This window comes from Schistocerca americana, chromosome X (assembly GCF_021461395.2).
Source record: "Schistocerca americana isolate TAMUIC-IGC-003095 chromosome X, iqSchAmer2.1, whole genome shotgun sequence".
Taxonomy (NCBI): Eukaryota; Metazoa; Arthropoda; class Insecta; order Orthoptera; family Acrididae; genus Schistocerca; species Schistocerca americana.
Genome location: NC_060130.1, coordinates 694,414,126 through 694,420,125, shown reverse-complemented (window position 1 = coordinate 694,420,125; position 6,000 = coordinate 694,414,126). Strand labels below are relative to the sequence as shown.

Below are 6,000 nucleotides of genomic sequence, written 5' to 3'. Positions count from 1 at the left end.
TCAAATTCATGGCCCTCTCAGAGAGTGTTGCATGATGCCATATGAGAAATTTTGTGAAACAAAGTGACACTACTGCAGATATACAATGTCTTACACATTTCAAATACATCTCTGATCTAACTAAATATAGTACTTATTTTTTATGAGACAGAGTGACACTACTGCAGATATACGGTAGTTAACACATTAATAATGACTGCATAATATAAATAACAGTACTTTGGCATCAAGCTGTCTTTGTGATAACATTTTTCCATTTTAATAATTTTCTTCATTTTTTACATTTTTAATGCTATTATTAGAGAAGTTATAATGCATGTTTCCCACCTCCATAACCACAGAAACAGTAATATAAAATTACTAACACACATCCCTAACAATTGTGTTTCAAAATATCAGAATAAATATCCAGACATCTAACATAATTATATCATGACTTCCCAGACATACAGTACGGAAGTTTTTCTATGCGATTTGCATGAATTGTGTGTTTGGTAGACGATATTTTGTCTTAGTACAAGTACAAAAGATGAGAAACATTCAGGACAGTACACAAAAGTGACAGCTTTAAGATTTCAGACAGGTCATGTGAACTAAGTGAATAGCAACTCCAAATACATTTGGCTTACATGTCCCAGATCTATGTTGCAGTAACACTGGTACATTAAGAAAAAACATTGAAGGAAAAATTGCTAACTGTGCAAACAAGCATGTCATCCTGCATCACAGCGAGAATTCTCTCTTAACATATTAATGTGCACACAACAAATCATAGCATATTAATCATATTTTATTTCCTGTTATCTTATGACTTAACTTATGACATAACTCATGGAAACCATTCATATAGTTGAACCAGCAATATACTGAATACATAATAACTAATGAAATTTCACACCACATCAGGAATCAAATCCAGATTTCCTGACTTTTGGAAGTACTTACTTTGAAAATAGCCAAGTATCACAAGGTTATTGTTAATAAGTCCAACAAAGATTCTGTGGCTGGCCTACATGTGTTTGCCTGTGTGACCTGGCATCAGCACATGCAACACTCCACGCCATGCCAACCGACCTTATTAGATGTACCAGTATGTGTAATTACATATATTGATTCAAAGATATGTCCAGTGGTATTAGAAGAATGTCAGTGATTATGGAAATCTGAGTCCATACTGAAAAAGTGTTCAGGTAGCCTAATGATTAAGGTAACTGCTCATGAGTAGCAGAAAACCTAATTTCAAGTCCTACTGCATCACAAATTTCCATTTGCCATTATGTGTTCATTAGAATGCTAGTAAGTTCAGAATTGCTGAACCGTTTTCAAAGATATCATTTCATGCTGCTGCAGCTTTACTGACTTCATTCCTACTGACTACATTCATTTAATCTCAGTGAATTTAATTCAACTTAAATAAATAAAGTGCACTTATAAGTGGCATTAACATTTTGCAATGAATATATTCCATGTAATGGTGTCAAATATGTATTGATATCAAGAGCGTACCAAGAAACTGAGGTAAGGAGGAGGAGTGTGAGCCTCATTTTAGTTGCACGGAAATGGGATGGCTGCAGGAAGTGATACACAATTTTAAAAGAAAATAAAAATCTAAGCCATAGGAGAACTGTGTTTACAAACCAACAAATACACTAATTCCACCACTTCAGTAGCCTATTGCTACTTACTGCCTACCAAACACTTAACTGAGAGAGTTTTGTAAGGGGAGTGAGATTTGTATATATTATTGTGCTGTCAGGCAGGTAACTATCAGCTGCATTCAGATACACTTGCTATATTCACATTTTATAATATTATTTCACCACTGAATGACAACATAAGTGAAAGCATTATGAATTAAAGGTACAGTGCTACTAGAAACTTGTTGAACCTAGAGTCATTTTCCATTTTTGGTAGCAAGGAGAACAGTGGTGAATGCTGCAGCAGTTTTGCAATTTCACAATAAATGGCTTAGTAGATGTTCTGAGATTCTTCAAACTGAAACTGAATTGATATGTCTTCTGGCTGTATGTAACAGGGCAAAATGTGAGTTTGCATGTGCAAATATGATAATTTTCTGTGAAAGTGGGTGGAGGTTTGTGGGGAGTGGGGAGGGGGGAGGGTGGGGGGGAGTTGCAGCTGCCCTCCTCCTTCTCCCCCTTTGCTGAGTATGTCCTTGAGTGGCATATTCCTTTACGGTTATCTCAAGTCTTACAAACATGTTTATGTTCACAAAATAGACAGGTTTGTTAGGAAATGATATGGCATATATATGTTGTTGAAGTCAGATATTTATGTAGACATTTGAGGAGTCTAGCATGTAGTTTTCATTCTGCAACATCTTGGTTATCTATGGTGAAGTTCTGGCCTCTAGGAAGGACAGAAGGTATCATCTACTGTTTTTCAAAAAGCATTTCTCTGCTCACCACAAATACTGATTAAATGATCTGTCACATTCATACAGCTAGTTCTCACACTCAGATGGCCTTTGAATTTGTTTCCATGAAATTTTCATATCCAACAAAATGTTATTTGTGGAGCACAAAGACAGACCATATTGCAATGACTCTATTTCCAGATTTGATTTTCAGCTAACCAAACAACATTGTTCTTGTAGCACTAGTTCCCACCAGCAGGGTTCTGAGAAACTACCAGCAGGGTTCTGAGAAACTGGTATCTGGGGGAAGAATCCATATAGGCGATGACTGCCATGTTGTTGAGTACACTCTGCAACAGGATATTGCGTGTTGCTGGTATACACCCTCTGCCTATGACCATTCATCCTGACTGATAACTGGGTGGTAGTCATGCCAATGTAAAGTTTACATAATAGCTGGTATATGATGTACCATTTCACAGGTGGCTCTCTCTTTGATCATATATGTTTTGCCAGTTACAGGATTGGAGTAGGTGGTGATAGGAGGGTGCATAGGGCAAATATTGCTGTGGGGATGGTCACAGGGATAGGAGCCTAGGGTAGAGATATGGGTGCAGAAGGAGTATAGGGCCTCACAAGGATATTTCACAGATTGGGAGAGCAATGAAAAGCTATTCTAGGTGTGCTGGGAAAAATCTCAGACAGAATGGGTCTCACTTCAGTGCCTGATTTTAAGAAGTAATGGCCTTGTTGATGTAGTTCATTAATACATTCAAGACTATAATAAAACTGAGTGACAAGTTGTGTGTTGTGAAGTTGTTTTTTGGAGGGATCAGCAGTACTAGGGTTGGATGTGATGGCCCAGATAATCTAGTTTTAAACTAGGCTGTTGGAATAATTATGTCCAGTAAAGGCTGAGGTGAGAGTGGTGGTGTACTGATGTAAAGAGTCTGCATCTAAAAAATATGTTTGCCTCGAATTCCAAAGTTGTATGGGAAAGAATGTTTGACATGGAAAGGATGTCAACTGTCAAACTGTAACTACTGTTGTTTGTTAGTAGGTTTAATGTAGACAGAAGTGTGTACCTTGCCTTCAGAGGATGAGATCAACACAAAGGAAATTATTTGTATTACTCATGGTTATCACTTTCAGCCTTAAACCTGCATTTAACCATGCTGCTTTGGTGAAGGACCTACTTTCCTTTACAAGTAATGTCAACTGGAAGTATCACTTTGCAAGACAATCACAAAACCTTTTCAACAGAAAACCTGACATTGAATCTTGTCTTGAACAGTTATGACCATGATCCCATCTTGATCCACCACCACTGCCTCAAAATCATCCCTTAAAAGCCTTCCAAGAATTCCTCACACCCAACAATTCTTCGCAATCCTTCCTCAAGTCCCTACTAGATGACCCTAATCTGTCCTCTGTAGAACTCCAGGCTCCACATTCCCTAAAACCTGATGACTCCATCATTATCTTCCCAACAGACAAATGATCTACCACTGTGGTGCTTGACCGACAGGAGTATGTTAGTGAAGGTCTGCACCACAGCTGTCTGACACCTGTACATGCAGCATCTGGCATCAAGATTCCATCCCTGTGATTCAAATTGTCATGGAGTCTTTCCTAAAAACCTCAGGGCCCTTACAAAGACTTACACCTCAATCCATAGAACTTCTTACCCCACCCAAACCACACACCCCCAACTTTTACCTTCTTTCTAAGATCCACAATCCCAATCATCCTGGCCATCTTACATTTGCTGGCTTCAAAGCACCCACTGAATGTATATCTGCCTTAGTTGATCAACACCTGCAACTCATAGTTCCCTGATATTTTAAAGATGCCAACCATTTCCTACATCATCTGAAATCTATGCCTGTCCCACTCTCATCATACACCTTGCTATCTCCCTCTGTACCAATATCACCCGCATATATGATCTGTCTGCTGCTGAACAATCCCTCAGTCAACACCTAGCTGTTTCCAGGCCTATGATATCCTTCTTGCTCATTTTAATCAACTTTATAATTTTCCATCCTTTTCATGACAAATGTTCCCTCCCATACAGCCTTGGCATTTGAGGCAAACACATCTGTTCAGTTGCAGACCCCTTACAATAATACACCACCACTCCCACCTCAGCCTTCACAGGATGTAATTATCCCAACAGCCTAGTTTAAAATGAGATTTCCTGGGCCATCACATTCAATTCTGATACTGCTGATCCCTCCAAAAAACACCTTCAGAACACATCACTTGTCACCCAGTATTATCTTGCTCTTGAATGTATTAATCAGCTACTTGGACAAGGCCATGTTTTCCTAAAATCATGCCCTGAAATGAGGTCCATTCTGTCTCAGATTTTGCTCAGCACACCTAGAATAGCTTTTTGTTACCCTCCCAATCTCTGCAATGTGCTTATCAGACCCTATACCCCTTCTGCACCTATCTCCCTACCCTATAGCAATGACCCTGGTGACTGTCGCAACTGCAAGACTTGCCCTATGCACCCTCTTACCACCACATATTCCACCCCTGTAACTGGCAAAACATATACTGTCAAAAGAAGAGCCACCTGTGAAACGACCCGTGCCATATACCAGCTGTCATGTAAACACTGTTCAGGCTCTTACATTGGTATGACTACCTGCCAGTCAATAGTCAGAGGGTTTATACTGGCAACACACAATATCATGTTGTGGAGCATGCTCTTCAACATGACAGTCAGGATCTCAGTGCCTGTTTTACCACATGTGCCATCTGTATTCTTCCCCCAGACAAAAGTTTCTCAGAACTCCGCAGGTGGGAACTAGCACTAGAACATGTCCTTAGTTCTCACCTTCCACCTGGCCTTATTTCATGTAATTCCGTCCATCTCTACATCTTTCATTTTCTGACCTGTCTATTTTTCACCGTCCCTCCTCCTGACTCTGTTACACACAAGGTACCCAGTTTTTCACTCTTATTAATTCATGCATGATATTTTAGTAGTCATCTCTGTCTTGCATATTACCCTATCTTCCATATTTAAGCTCTCAGATTTTCATATCTCATCCAGTGTTGTCCCCAAGAATCAGTCTTTCCTTCTCATGCCACCCAGTAAATCTCCCCTGATCAGGGTTCTGGGTGACTTTCCTGAACTGTACCCCTTTCCCAATAGCTCTCTAGTCCTTTTCCTCCATCCCTCTTCCTTCCCCTTCAACTCTTCTGCCAGAAGAAAGAGCCACTGCCTCTGAAAGTTTGTAAAAGTTAAACCTTTTTGTGTGTGTGTTCACCTGCTGCCACTTGGTTAGTAGATTTTTTATTTATCCATTTACAAGTATACACAGTGTATGTGTTATTGGAAATGTGAGGTCATGAGTTAACTGGTTTGGACCAAAGCAAGTGACTTTGTAATAATTATTTCTTTGATTCTGTGAACCAAGCTGCTGGTTTGAAAGAGAGACACATTACTAATGAGAAATTTTATTATGCAATAAATATATTGAGAAGCAGTAGTTAGTATCCCAAGTTCCTTGAACAGGTCTCTTCTGTATGTTCTTGATTTCACAACACAAATAGTTTGTGTTATACATTTTTGGACAAAAAAATCTTGAGCTTGTCTTGATGAGTTACAC

At 39.2% G+C, this 6,000-nt stretch overlaps 1 protein-coding gene across 2 annotated transcripts in view; it reads left to right on the top strand.

The window, feature by feature from the left end:
* The window catches only part of LOC124555664 (protein Wnt-16-like), a 776,949-nt gene that overhangs the window by 719,889 nt on the left and 51,060 nt on the right, over positions 1–6,000 (top strand). The gene's annotated exons all lie outside the window — the stretch shown is intronic.